General features: G+C 41.9%; 1 pseudogene; it reads left to right on the top strand.

Moving 5' to 3' along the window:
* Positions 1-6579: 6579 nt before the first annotated feature.
* Positions 6580-8798, top strand: LOC118729680 (annotated as a pseudogene).
* The last annotated feature ends 7243 nt before the right edge of the window (positions 8799-16041 follow it).

Below are 16041 nucleotides of genomic sequence, written 5' to 3'. Positions count from 1 at the left end.
TTTTCAAACTGCTGCAGGCTAAAATGCAAAATTATGCTAGTGGGTTAGGTAAAAGAGAACTCTGAGACAGCTTAGTGTGTAATCAGCAGAAGGTTTTAGGAACATATATAAGTATATTTGACTAGAGGAACAAGAAACATCTTGATAATGCTTAAGTGGTAAATCAGTAATATATAGGATGACAATAATTGGGTGGCACAGGGGGACAAGTGGAAAAGAGAAATTAGGAGGCAATGGATAAAATATAAATAATCAAATTTGAGTAATTATTTGAAGTAAATAAGAAAAAAACATAAAAAAATGAATGATAAATATTCTATTGTTGCACTCAAGAACCATGCCCTGCCAAAACCAGTTTGGCTCAGTGGATAGAGCGTCGGCTTGCAGACTGAAGGGTCCTGGGTTCAATTCCGGTCAAGGGCATATACCTTGGATTCGGGCACATACCCAGTGGGGGGGGGGGGGGGGGGTGCAGGAGGCAGCTGATTGATGTTTCTGACTCTCTGTCGCTCTCTCTTCCTCTCTGTAAAAAATCAATAAAATATATTTTAAAAGAAAGAAAGAAAGGAAGGAAGGAAGGAAGGAAAGAAGGAAGGAAGGAAGGAAGAAAAGAAAAAAGAACCACGCTCTCACCCCAGAGAAGTAGATCTCTACTTAGCATTGGAATGGGAAGTCTCAAGGTCATATTAAGGAATAAAAAGAGCATTTTTAGTATGTAAATACTTCACATATTGTAATAATTGAAGCAATGTTACTGACAGAGATCATAAATGGGAGACTTAAAAAATATTGGTGTAAGGAAGTTTTGAATACTTATACTTAGCAAGCTACATAATAAATTAGAGACTAAGAAGCTATTTAAAAAGTAATATCACACAGAGAAATAAGATAGACAAGTTGATGAATCAAAAAACTAAAATCTATAAATAATAGATGTAATCATTATGTTAAATCAATGCTCTTTCATGATTACAACTTTAATTTTGTTTCTCACTCTTTATTTTAACATTGAATCTTTCTTCTATTCTAACAGAAAAAAAAGCAAGTCAATGACTTTTCTATTCATCTATCCAAAGTGCTACTCCTATTTTAGATCTCAAATATATACAGTATAATCTCAATTTAAATGCCCATTTAGCTAACTATAATGAAAATCCTAAATTTGGCAATAACTGTTTTTCCTAGTCTTAGCATCTACACCACATGTGTCAAACACAAGGCCCGCGGGCCAAATCCGTCCCGCCAGGCCTTGCAATGTGGCCCGCACCGCGCTGTCATCACTGCACTCCGCTGCGTTTCCATCACAATGACAGTTTATGACTGTTCAGTAAACCATTCGGCCCGCGATTTAGGCTGGATTTTAGATTTTGGCCCCTTCTCTGATTGAGTTCGACACCCCTAATCTACACCAAAAGAAGAATCATTATCTTTATTGCCCCACTTTTCCTCAAATGTCCATCTTTTGCTATTTATTGTTGCCAGTCCCTGTAGAGTGGGGTCCAATGTACACAGACAACTAATTAAAAAGAAAGCTTAGTCTTACAGGAAATGTGGACCTGTCATACAATATTCGGGCTGTGTACACTATCGACTTTCTTTGGCATTTTTGTGGGAACATCACTCTTTCTGGGCTGAGTCCTTATGGCTACAAAGGATGTCGACTTATTTAGCCTGTTCCTCTTCCCTGACACCTGCAACTCCAGCCTGTCAATCTGCAGACTACTAAATGTGTGCGTTCTCTTTCTTCCCAGGTGGTCTTCTTGAGCAGAATTTAACGACTCTCATCCACTTGCTCTTGTGTTGATTCACTTCTTGTTCAAATGAAACACTCATTGCATTGTTTGATTGACAGTCAAACACAATAGCAACCCACCATGATTCTGTCCCCAAGAACCTCATAGTCCATTGAGTGATGTTTAACAGACTTCCCAGGGTAGTGGTCAGATCCAAAACTCTAAAATCCAAAAATATTCTTTAAATGATCCTAATAAAACCAACTCACCCAAAATTTAGGCTTGAGAAATAGGGGCAGAGAACCCCCAGCTCTCCCATGGGATATGAGTACGGTTTACAGCACAGCTTATTCCAAAGAAATATCCTCAGCCTCTTTCTCTCCCTCTCTCTCTCTCTCTCTCTCTCTCTCTCTCTCTCTCTCTCTCTCTCTATCTCTCTCTCTCTCTCTCTTTCTCTTTCTTTCTCATTGCAATAACACAACTCTTTTTATGCAAATGTCATAAGTATAGTCATAAAAGCCCCAAAACCAATGATTTTGATTTGACGTAGATTTAAAAATCTAAAAACATACATTTGTATCAATCATTTTATCAACCATAAACTCAAATTTAATATTGTTTACTACACTCGTTAAACCTAAGGTTCAATACACACCACATGAGCATGTGTATGCCACCACACACACACACACACACACACACACTTCTATTTGACTAGTTTTAGTCACAGTCCTTGGCAAAACATTGTCAAATACCAGTAACTGGAAACATTGTCAAATACCAAAATCATATTGTGAAGTATAAAAATAAAGGTTACTGGGTGGGTGGGAAGAGATCAAGCAACAAACTTAAATGCATATATGCAAACCGATGGATACTGACAATAGGGTGGTGGAGGCCTGGGGTGGGAGGCAGGGGCAGGCTGAAAAGGTCAATGGGGGGGGGGGGGGGGGGGAGAAACATATGTAATACTTTCAATAAAAAGGTTTTTTCAAAATAAAGAAAAGGTCACTGTACATTTTTTAAAAATCACACGTAAGAGTGTTGGCCTGTAGACCTAGAGGTCCCAGGTTCAAATAGGGCCAAGGGCATATACCTTGGCTGCATGCACATCCCCAGAAGGGAGTGTGCAGTGAAAGGGCAGGGCGGGGCGAGGATGAGCTCCCAACTCCGCCCCATAGGGCGGAGTTATCCCTAGCCCTCAAAACCCCTGCACTGGGAGAAATTCTCTCTCTTCCGCCATGCTGCCGGCATGAGTGGGAGGAGCCCATTGCTAGCATGGTACAGGCTCTTTTGTTTATTGCATCGGACTCGGCTCCCTGGTGGTCCTTGGGGATCACGAAGTCTGGGCATAACATGCAGGAGGCAGCTGAATCGATGTTTCTAACTTTCTATCCCTCTCCCTTCCTCTCTGTAAAAAATCAATAAAATGTATTTAAAAAAAAAAAAAGAATTACTAGGATTACTAGGACAGCTATCCTTCATGTAAGTGCCCGCAAACATGACTAAAGAGCATTTGCCCCCAACAGGGATAGGTTTTATGCCCCTTTAGGAGGGCATGTGTGCTTCAAGGGTACAGGCTGGTCAAGGAGGAAGCCAGTGGCATGTGATTCAGAAACCAGTTCTGTGGCTAGTTCAGACTACCGGGCTAACTTTATAAAACATCACTGCTCCTGCTTTGGCTAATGCCTGTGAGTGGCTTCCTGGCTGACCCAGGACTGCTGGGTTAATCCTGTTCCACATCACCCTAAATGGGTTCCTAATGGCAACCCCTGCCCAGAGTGGCTGAAGACCAGAGCGGCAGCACCAAACCCGTCCGGAGCCCGTGTGTGGGTGCGGGAGTGGCAGAAGCCACGGCACCTTCAGGAGAGCAGAACGCTGCTGCTCCTCTGCTGAAATTCACAGGGAGGACAGTGGTTCCTAGGGGCTGCCCCTGCCATGTCTCCCACCCACTCACACTCCTTCCTTCTCACCTGTTCTCTCACACACATCCACACACCCTCATGCACATTCACACTCGATGCACAGTCACACTCACTCACATAAGCTTTAAGGATAACCAAGCCAGCTCTTGACATTCAAGTTTTGAAAATAACATGTATGTAATTTAGTTTTTGCATTGGCATTGTTTGCAATTGTTTTTAACTTTAGAGCCCTATTATTAATGTTTAAATTTTATTTTAATTAGTAAAAAAGGGTGAGATGCAGAGAGCCACCTGAGAAGGCACATGGACATTCTTTTAATTCTTATCAGCTAAGCCCGAGGGCACTGGCAGAATCCTCTTATCAGTACTGATTTCTTAGTCCATGTGCTTGGAATGAGAAACAAATAGGACCTTGACTCATCTAGGTCTCAATATGCTAAATCTTGTACCAAAAAATAAGGAGCTTACCCAGATTTTGATGAATAGGATCTGGGCACACCTGAAACTCCTTTGGACCTTAAACTCCCCTTTGGAAGCCAATAAAAAATAAATAAATAAATAAATAAATAAATAAATAAATACCAAGGGTATTAAAAAACCTGATGAACAATAAAAAAATAAAATAAAATAAGGATAACCAAGTCAGCACAGAGAGAAAAGGGTGCTTGAATTCCCATTGGAAAGTATTTGCTCGTCTATGAAACAATAAGCTTTCTGGTTATCATCATATGTTATTAAAGCCTGAAAATATGATGAATATTTTATACAGGCATTTTAGATCTTTTCCTGATTTGGGTCTCTCTGTAAGTATAAGGACTAGGCCAAGGGTAAAAATAGTGTTGTGCTTCTTTTAAAAAAAAAAAAAAAATGATTTCACAGAGGAAGGAAGTGGGAGAGAGAGACAGAAACATCAATACTGAGAAAAATCATTGATCAGCTGCCTCCCACACCTGCAGCCTACAACCTGGACATGTGCCCTTAACTGGAATCGAACCTGGGACTCTTCAGTCCACAGGCCGATGCTCTATCCACTGAGCCAAACCAGCTAGGGCTGAGATGTCTTCTTTATGAAACTTTAGCAGGGACTGTTTCTGGGCTATTTTATTCAATTAATCCATCTTGTTGCTTTTAGGCTATTGTCTTACTGGGTTTTATTTGTCTCCTCACCTCCCCCCTACCCCTTTTTTCCTTTCTGTTCTCTTTTAGCATACTGTTTTGATAACTGTGTTCTTTTAGTATGTTTTAATATTTTTTAGGGCCTGTTCTATCTCAGTTCTTTCTTCTGAACTTTTCCCCTCATTGTTGCTTTTTCTATTCTGTGGGATCCCTTAACACGACCCGCATGGTTCAGGGCCCACTCGGGGTCCGGTTTCTGGAGAAGGCCGAACACTAAAATGAAGACAAACTGGAAAAGAGTTAATTTGGGGAAGTGGGGACCCTGGCGGGAGTCAACCTCTAGTGGGGAGATTACCATTAGGTTCTGGCCTTGCTATCCCTTTTATTGAGGCTATGGGATCCACCCATTACCCTTAAGCAGCTTTGGGAAACACCCTTAGCCCTTCGGCAGGTAATAAATGAATTATCATATCAGTAAGGATTTACATGATTACAAGATTGGGAAGTTGCCTCAGATACCCTTGTCTCAATTAGATAGGGAGTAGTTGGCTCTGACCTTTCAGAGCTTCAAGGTTGACCAGCCTTTTACATCTTTCTATTAGTGAGACAATGATTGGTTTCCAGCACTGTTCCTCCACATGAGTTTTAGAATTGTCTTGCCAATGTCCGTGACTTCCCCCCTGGTGGGGGATGTCCAGATGACCAAGTGGCCTAGGTCTTTAATTCCCCCATAGCTAAGGTGACCAGACGTCCCGCTTTTTAACAATTTGTCCTGGCTCCCTCTGCATTTTAAAAAAAGTCCTGATTTTTGGGAAGAATGCACAACAAGCTAGGAAACAGTGGGAGAATGGAAAGGGAATATACGGTTTTCAGCGGCCATGTGGCTATTTAGCCAGGATATGAGTTTTATATTATTTTTGTTAATTTTATAATGTTTAACTTTAATAATAACAAATAATTGTTGAGAACAGATTATTGAGAACTGCTTACCAAAGTTTGCATTGTTGACCAGTTGTTAAAATTAGACTTCCATTGTTTGGACTTAGTGAACAATGGCATTTTTGGGGATTGGCAAGAACGAAAACATTTTGTAACTGTCTCTCAGATGATACACCTTTTACTGCTTGCTAGTAAGCTAGTTAAACAAGTGATGTCATTACAAATCAGCTATTCAGATAATCTAGCTAAGTAATTTATTTATTTATTTATTTCATAAATACATAAATCTTCTTGAATTTAGCAGACTACTCGTATTACTTATATTTTATAGTGGCAGCAAAAAGTCTAGCTCCAGCCTTGAAAGTGACACAACTATACATAATTTTTTATTGATTTATTTTATTTGTAAATTGTACTTATGTTAAAATTTTAAAATATATATATTACAATACTATTTTTGCGTTCTATGAAAATTTTTGTTGCTCCAAATAGACCAAATTTTTCATCGAACCCCCCCCCCCCTCCCAGTCAATGGTGTCCCATTTTACCAATGTTAAAATCTGGTCACCTTACCCATAGCACATGTATGTGAACCAGACTAACCTGCTCAGATAGGGTCCTCAGAGCAAGGGGGGAGGGTATGAACAGCCCCAAAATAAGCCCCAAAGTCAGATTTCTAAGCCTGAGGAGAGGATCAAATCCGCCCTACGAGGGGGCTTCAGTAATAGGCTTAGGGAGTCCTGCCCTAAGGAGGAGCCGGGCTGACTAGATATAAAAAAGCTCACAAACTGCAGTCACCACTGTCTCCTGGCTCATTCTGGCTTCTCCTTCCTCAGAAAGCATCTCTCCCAGATCGCAGCCTCCCAAGGCCTGCTGGACCCAGACCCACGGAAAACAAAAGGGAGAGGATTTCAGCCTCTTGGAAGATGGTCAGAGCTACCATGGCTCCTTGGCCCGAGGTGGGAAAGGCCCAGCCCAACCCAGATGAATACATCGGAGGCACCACCAGCCGACAGCCCCCCACAGATGGAAAAGGAAAAGAGCCCAACAAAGGTAAGTGCCGCTCATCCAATCCCAAGGGGCCTCCTGTGGACACCCCAAGAGATGTCGGGCTGACCCCCCACCTTTCTCCTTGACCTTTGTTGTTTGTTTGGCCAGGTGTCGCAGGGACCACTGAAACCAAGACTGAGCTTCAGCCATACCACTCCACCGCCACCCAGAGGGAGGAGCCCACCCACGCTGAAGACCTCTGGGACCTGCCGGAGCTTCAGCCCGAGGGGACCAAGTGGTCGGAGAGAGACGCCAAAGGGAAGATTCTGTCCATCCTGAAAAGGGTCGGGAGGCTCCTTCTGCTCCTGGGCTTCCTCTACCTGTTCGTGTGCTCCTTGGATGTTCTCAGCAGCGCCTTCCAGCTGGTTGGCGGGAAAATGGCCGGGAGGTTCTTCAGCAACAACTCCGTCATGTCCAACCCCCTGGCGGGCCTGATGATCGGGGTGCTGGTGACCGCCTTGGTGCAGAGCTCCGGCACCTCCACCTCCATCCTCGTCAGCATGGTGGCCTCCTCACTGCTGTCGGTGCGGACCGCCATCCCCTTCGTCATGGGCGCCAACATCGGGACCTCCATCACCAACACCCTCGTGGCGCTCATGCAGGTCGGAGACCGGGAGGTGTTCAGAAGGGCTTTCGCAGGGGCCACGGTCCACGACTTCTTCAACTGGCTCTCCGTGCTGGTGCTCCTGCCCGTGGAGGTCTCCACCCACTACCTGGAGGCCCTGACCCACCTGGTGGTGGAGTCCTTCCATTTCCAAAGTGGAGAGGAAGCCCCGGAACTGCTGAAGGTTATCACCAAACCCCTCACAAAGCTCAGCATCCAGCTGGATAAGAAGGTGATCAACCGGATCGCCATGAACGACCCGGCAGCTGAGAACAAGAGCCTGATCAAGATTTGGTGCAAAACGCTGACCCGCGTGACCCAGGTGAACGTCACTGCCCCCTCCATCCAGAACTGCACCTCGCCCGGCCTCTGTTGGACAGACGGCCTTCACACCTGGACCATCGAGAACGTGACCCGCCGGGAGGACATCGCCCAGTGCCAGCACCTCTTCGTGAATGCCAGCCTCCCGGACGTGGTGGTGGGCATCCTCCTGCTGGTCGCCTCCCTGCTGGTGCTCTGTGGCTGTCTGCTCATGATCGTCAAGCTCCTGTCCTCTGTGCTTCAGGGGCAAGTCGCCCTTGTCATCAAGAAGACCATCAACACGGATTTCCCTTCCCCCTTCTCCTGGCTGGCCGGCTACCTGGCCATCTTGGTGGGGGCAGGCGTGACCTTCGTGGTGCAGAGCAGCTCGGTGTTCACGTCCACCCTGACCCCGCTGGTCGGTGTGGGGGTGATCAGCGTGGAGAGGGCCTCCCCGCTCACGCTGGGGGCCAACCTGGGCACCACCACCACCGCCCTCCTGGCCGCCCTGGCCAGTCCGGGCAAGACCTTGAAGAGCTCGCTCCAGATGGCCCTGGGCCACTTTTTCTTCAACATCACCGGGATCCTTCTGTGGTACCCAGTCCCGTTCAGCCGCCTGCCCGTCCGCCTGGCCAAGGGCCGGGGCGACCTCTCCGCCAAGCACCGCTGGTTTGCCGCCTTCTACCTGGTCACCTTGTTCCTCCTGTTCCCGCTGGCCGTGTTCGGCCTCTCGCTGGCGGGCTGGCCGGCGCTGGTGGGCGTGGGGGCGCCCGTGGTCCTCGCCATCCTTCTGGTGCTGCTGCTCCGGCTCCTGCAGGCCCGCTGCCCCCGCGTCCTGCCCGCGGCGCTGGAGCTGCCTGCCCCGGGGCCTGCGCTCCCCGCAGCCCTGGGACGCCGCCCTCTCCCCGGCTGCAGCGTGAGGAGCTGCTGCTGCCGCTGCCGCTGCAGCAGGTGTTGCCAGGAGCAGGAGGAGGAGGACACCCAGATCCAGGTCCCCGAGGCCTTTGGTACCATCTCCGTGGCCGTGGAGGCCCCGGAAGGGGTCCCCAAGTCTAAGGTGACCAGATTGTAACATTGGTAAATCCGGACACCATTGATTAGGGGGAGGAGGGGTGTTCTTGATTAAAAATTTGGTCTATATGGACAAAAATAGTATTGTAATATTTTTTTAAACCTCAACCTAAGTGCTGTTTACAAATGTAAATAAAAAATTTTTATTTTTATAGCATTTTATTCTTTGGCATGTTTCTCAATTGAGTGAATTTTTTTTTTTTTAAGCAGATTGCTGTCGTTGTTCAAAAGGTCATGAAATTTTTCACAAGAATTTGTTAAACTATATTTCACATATAAAATGGCTTTCAAAGTCTCAACACTTCATGGTGATTTTTCTGATGTCCACACTTTATTTACGCATTAGGAAAAACGCGTTCAGTCGCAGCACTCGTTCCTGGTAAGGATGGTGCGTATTCCACATTTCTAACAACTGATCAACAATACGATCTTTGATAATCAGTTCTCAACAATCATGAGTTTAACATTATAAAATGAACAAAAATTATATAAAACTCATATCCTGGCTAAATAGCCACAGGGCCGCCAAAAACCATATATTCCCTTCCCATTCTCCTGCCGTTCCCTGCTTGTCATGCCTTCTTTCCAAAAATAGGGACTTTTTTAAAAACGCTGAGGGACACAGGACAAATTGTTAAAAATCAGGATGTCTGGTCACCTTACCCAAGTCTACAGATCACTGAATTTCAAAAACATAGTAAACTAAAATATACTAGCAATGTTAAAACTACTGTGTATTAATTTGTTTTTAGGTAATCAGAAACAAATATGAATGAGAACAAAAGTTCTGACACACTTCCTAGATAAAATAACTATGGAATATTGATTGTTTCTGGAAATTATTGGCAATTATAACAATATTTTCTTTTCATATACTCTAGTTGTTTTAAACATTCTCAGTTGGATATTGGAAGGTTTAATATGCCATAGGTTGAAAGAATGAATTTGTATTACTCACACTTTCAAGAAATTGGGAGTTACACCATAAGGTTGTGAGTATAAACTGGAAATACTACAGACAATTGTGTGAAATAAAGTATATTTTTACCCTGGTGGTAAAATAGGATTTAATACAAAATTTGTATTTACAAGTTTTTCTTAGTTAATATACAGTAGCAAAATATTAGAAAATTACTTGATCCTCTTATTTACAGAGTAAAATTAAGGTTCAAATTGATAGCACATAAGTTAATATGGTTAAGAAAATCAAATGTGCTAATTCAAAACAAATCTTGATATTATCATAACACTACAGAATATATTACACTGATAAGTGAATATAGTGTATTGTGAAAAAGAAGAAGGGCTTGAAGATCAGAGAAGGGAGCATGATAAAAAGTTTTAATTCAGAATGAAATTTGATCAGATTAAAATTTAATGGAAAATGTGGAAATACAAATGTCATACATTATTAAATATTAAATAGTTATATACAGACATAGTTTGTCTAATTAGAACATATATTTATATAACTTTGTCTAGTTAGAGATTATATATAAGTATTTATAACTGTATTAACTCTGAATCAAGTCATAGTGTAGATAAACGAGACAGGTTCAAAATAAAATTTTATACAGAATTTTGGGAATTATAATATCCTAGAATTTTCTCTTTTTTTTAAATATATTTTATTGATTTTCTATAGAGAGGAAGGGAGAGAGATAGAGAGCTAGAAACATCCATGAGAGAGAAACATTGACCAGCTGCCTCCTGTACACCCCCTACCGGGCATGTGCCCGCTACCAATGTACATGTCCTTGACCAGAATCGAACCTGGGACCTTTCAGTCCACAGACCGACGCTCTATCCACTGAGCAAAACCGGTTTCTGCTATCCTAGAATTTTCTTATTGTCTCAAACTAGACAAGTAGGTGTACCTTTGCTTTTTCTTCCATTGATCACCAAAAAAAGATAATTATCTTAGAATCTCCACCAAGCTAGAACTATAAAATATTACAATAATAATGCTCTCAAACAGAAAGAAAACCAAAATGATTGATGAAATTGTCTATCAGGTATGTAATTATGAAGTCACATACAATGATGGTTAATAAGATATCTTAGAAAAAATAAAACAACTATGCATAGGTGGTCAAGTGCATCAAAGAACCAGAGGAAACAGAATCTTAAGTTTTATTCCACAGGCTCACTAATCACATTAATGTTGAATTGTTGTCTTCTAATTCCTTCTCACATAAAGCAAATAAGTAAGTATGCCATTTTTACTAGGAACCAAGTTATCCAATATGAGAGGAGATAGGGGAAAAAAAGGATAAAAAAAAAAAAAAGAAAGAAGGAGCACTTTGAAGTTGGACTACATTGTACATATTAATACATATGTATCTATCAGTCTATCTATTTATCATCTCTCATTTATAAATTCTCTATCTATATGTCACATCAATTAATCATATGTGGAGATCCTATTCTCCAATATTTTTAAATTGAAAGTAACCAGTGATCTTTGGAGAACTGATTTATTTTATTTCTGGATCAGGGCTATACAAACAAAACCTGAACATTAATATTTTAATGTTTAGTTAAATTTTAATTAATAAAAATATTAAGGTTTTTAAAAATTACACTGAAAATTATTGAGTCAGAAAGGAATAATGCTTCTAAATACTAATAGAGTCATGCCAAACCTACATAAAAACCAACCAAAGAAGGGAAAATTTAAGCATCAAAAGGAAGATGATGGCTGTACTTCATTAAAATACTAGAGGCCCAGTGTATGAATTCATGCAGGGGTGGGGTCCCTCAGCCTGTCCTGCATCCTCTTGAGTCCAGGACCCTCCAGGGATGTCGGCCTGCTGTCTTAGTCCCTCTTGCAGTCCAGGGCTCTCATAGTTTGGGACCCTGGCTCTTCACTGCCCATCTGAGGTGGGAGAGGCTCCAGCCACCACCACTGTGCTTGCTAGCCATGGGCCCGGCTGCTGGCTGAGTGATGCTCCCCCTGTGGGAGCTCACTGACCACTAAGGGGCAGCTCACGTATTGAGCATTGTTCCTGGTGGTCAGTGCACGTCACAGTGACCAGTAGTTCCACTGTTCAGTAGATTCGCATATTAGGGTTTTATTATATAGGATATAGAATCTATGAAAAGTCCATAATAATCAACCATGGTTAAAATAAGAAAAACATTATTGTTTTGTGCCCTGTTATTTATGTAGTATCATTAACTCATTTATTTTATTGATAGAGTATTTAAAAGAGTAAAAACAATATACAAGGAAGATTATCAGTTTAATAATTACATGTTATTAATATTAAGCCAGATAAAACCATGCAAAATATCTGAAACACTAAAAATTATTTTAATTACCTTTAAATAGTTTATAAGCCTAAGAATAAGAAAGAATGCAAGACCTAGTCAAAACTAAAAGTCTTTAACTTAAATCTATATAGCTAAAGATTCTATTAAGTTCTAAAGTCTTTAGGAGAAAGATACTTATTTAACCTAAAGTGTCAACCCGAAGTTAGAACTGCAAATTTCTGTAAATAGACAGATGATTAAGTAATGAATGTAGCTTAAATACAACAATATGTTCTAAGTAATTGTATACTTTCTGAAGTAATAAAATCATTCACCTAACCACTAAAACTAAAGTGTCCCATCCAGTTACTATATCTAGTCTAAGTACCCTCAATTAATTGGGATGACAATAAACTTCTTCCTTAATGGGTGAGTGTTCTTCAACCCAAGCAGACTTAGGACTAAGCAGAGAAATATTTATGAGAATCAAGCTCATAGTATTCACATTTCTGTGTTAAGAAAGTTGTGCATATTTTCTAATTTATATGCTTGCAATGCAGAAAATGCTTTGGCTATTTTAGAGTGGTAGTATTGCAACTATAATTTGGAAGATATAAATATATAAATAAAATTAATAGAAAAATCAGACTTGCAAGCTAAATGTCAAAGTTATCATCTTGTGGAAGATTTAGCCCTGAGAGGAAAGTGCTTTTTATCCTGTACTAGAGGCCCAGTGCACAAAAATTTGTAGTATCATTAAATTTGTGCACTCAGGGTGATCCTTCAGCCCAGCCTGCACCCTTGCACAGTCTGAAAGCCCTCAGGGGATGTCCAAGTGACATCTCCCTCTGTGGGAGGTGACTACACAGGCCCATCTTGGGACAGCACCAGCCAGCGAGTGGCTGGCCTTGCCCCCCCACCCCGTGCTATTGCCCCTCTGCTGCTGCTGGTTGCCACTGCCCCCCAGTCGCCATTCCCTCCCTCTGTCTGCTGGCGTGCACCTTGGCTGGCCTGGCACTGCCTACTCGCTGACCCTGCCCACCGCCTACTGTTCATTCCACAGTTTGGTCTATTTGTATATTACACTTTTATTATATAGGATTGTTATATAGGATATGCTACAACAAATTGAAGACCACCATTAAATCTTTACAGAGCATATGTACATGAACTATTCTCAGCAATTAGGATAGAGACATGGACGTCACTAAGCTTATTCCTTTTGTAGTAGTGCATTCTTTTTCATGTCTTACCATAGTTGTTGCAATGAAGTGTTACTGACAATAGCCATGATCTGTAAGCAACCCAAGTGTTCATCAATAGATGAATGGACAAAAAGTTCATATATTTATGTAATGGAATGTTACTTGGCCAAAAAAAGAGTATAATCTTAGCATTTTTGACAGTAGATTGATCTAGAGGGTATAAAGCGAAGTGAAATAAATTAGAGAAAGACAAACACCATAGGATTTCACTTATACACGGAATCTAATGAACAAAATAAATTAACAAATAAAATAGAAACAGACTAATAGAGAGTAGACTAATGGTTGCAAGAGAAGAGGGAGGTGGTGGACGGAATTAAAGAGGTGAAGGGATTAAGAAATAAAAACTGCCCTAGCAGGTGTGGCTCAGTTGGTTGGGTGTCATCTCCATGCACCAAAAGGTTACTGGTTTGGTTCCTGATCAGGACAAGTGCACCAGTTGTCATCTTGATCCCTTGTAGAGGGTATGCAGGAGGAAACCAACATTTCACTCTCACATCAATGCTTCTTTCTCATATCAATGTTTCTCTCCTTCTCTCTCTCCCTTCCTCTCTCTCTGAAAATCAATAAAAAATATTTTTTTCTAAAACAAGTACTAATTGGTAGTTACAAAATAGTCACAGATATATGAAGTACACCACTGAGAATCCTATCTAACAGAAGAGTAATATGCAAATTGACTGTTACTCTAACACACAAGATGGCTGCCCCCATGTGGTCAAAGATGGCTGCTCCTAGGTGGACACAAGATGGCCACCACAAGATGGCCAGCAGGGGAGTGCAATTGAGAGGGACCAGGCCTGCAGAGGAGAGCAGTTTTGGGGGGACCAGGCGTTCAGGGTAGGGCAGTTGGGGGCAACCAGGCCTGCAGGGGAGGGCAGTTACGGGCAATCAGGCTGGCAAGGGAGTGGTTAGGGGGTGATCAGGCTGGCAGGCAGAAGTGGTTAGGGAAATCGGGAAGGCAGACAGGCGAGCAGTTGGGAGCCAGCAGTCCTGGATTGTGAGAGGGATGTCCGACTGCCTGTTTAGGGATCATGCCTAAACAGGCAGTCGGACATCCCTCGAAGGGTTCCAGATTGAAAAGGGTGCAGGCTGGGCTGAGGGACACCCTCTCATGCACAAGTTTCATGCACTGGGCCTGTAGTATAGTCAATAATACTTTAGTGACTATGTATGGTGCCAGGTGGGTGCTGGGAAAACTGGGAAGAACACTACGAAGCGTATAATTGTCTGGCCACTGTACACCTGAGACCAATACGAAGTGATGTTGGAGGTGAACTGTAATTGAGAAATAAAAGTTAAAAATATTAATAGCAAAACAAAACAAAAACAGTTGATGCAGAGAGATTTCTAGAAAGCACTTTAACATAATACAGCACAGTGCCCTTATCTGAAGTTTCACTTTCCATGGTTTCAGTTATCACAGTCAACCATGATCTGAAATATTAAATGGAAAAATAAATAATTCATACATTTTAAATTTTGCATTGCTTTAAACAGAAATCTTGAGAGTCTCACTCTATCCCGCCTGGGAAGTGAGTCACCCCTTTGCCATGTATCTGTACACTGTAGACACTGCCAGCCTATTATATGATTAACTCTAAAAGTTTATTTATTTTAGTTGATCCCCTGGACAACTGATCACTTCCTTGATATTTCTCATCTTCAAACTCCATAAGAGAATGGACAAGATCATTTCTTCCAGTCATCACCTAAAATGAATTTCCACACAACTGTCAAGTTTTTGAACCAGGACACATCAAATGGCACAAATCAGATTACAGGTTATCTTCTGTTGGAGATGTCCACTCCTGCGTCATCAGCGGAGGCTAAGGTTATTAGATTCTGCCCAAGTTTAAAGAATTACTAAATGCAACTCTCTGGAAGGGGCTCATTCATGTGGAAATTTCATTAAAAGAGGCTGAGGGATGCCAGACCTGAAGAACTAAAGAACATCATAAAAACTTTTGCAGAACACCGTGTTTACACACACACACACACACACACACACACACACACACACACACATAATACTGTACATAGAAAGATAAAGTCTTCACAACTTGAAAAATAATAGCTCCATCGTACACTCCACTGGGAAGCCTGTATTGCAGAACTCACTCACCACTGAGTGCCTGATCTGTAACAAGCACTGCTATAGAGCCTAGTACAGCAGCATGTAAGAGAGACAAGATTCCTGCCATCAAAATTTTACATTCTAATTGCAGTAGGCAGGCAATAAACACTTAAACAAACAAATACATAAGGCAATTTCTGGTATTAAGAAGTAATATATAGGGAGTGAAAATAATGTAATATGATTAAAGCTACTGGTACTAAGAAGCATACTGCTTCTTAACATAAGTTAAAATTTTCAGGAGACAGCTTTAAGAAATTAACATTAGACTTGGCATATGATTGAGAAAGAGGCAGCTATGCAAAGACCTGAGAAATGGTGTCCCAAGTAGAAAGAATAGGAAGAATCAGAGCCCTGAAATTCCATTTAACCCAGTAACCCCACCTCTTGGAATATATCCCAAGAAAGCAGAAACACAAATCAGAAAGGATATATGCACCCTATGTTCATAGAGCACAATTTACAATAGCAAAGATTTGGAAACAGCCTAAGTGCCCACTAGCAGATGAGTGGATTAAAAAACTGTGGTACATCTACACAATGGAATACTATGATGATATAAAAAGGAAGGAACTGTTACCATTTGCAGCAGCATGGATGGAGCTGGAGAGCATTATGCTAAGAGAAATAAGTCAGTCAAAGAAAG

The sequence above is a fragment of the Pipistrellus kuhlii genome, unplaced genomic scaffold, assembly GCF_014108245.1.
Source record: "Pipistrellus kuhlii isolate mPipKuh1 unplaced genomic scaffold, mPipKuh1.p scaffold_m20_p_3, whole genome shotgun sequence".
Classification (NCBI taxonomy): domain Eukaryota; kingdom Metazoa; phylum Chordata; class Mammalia; order Chiroptera; family Vespertilionidae; genus Pipistrellus; species Pipistrellus kuhlii.
The sequence above is the reverse complement of the archived record's forward strand: the minus strand, read 5'-3'. Positions and strand labels throughout refer to the sequence as shown.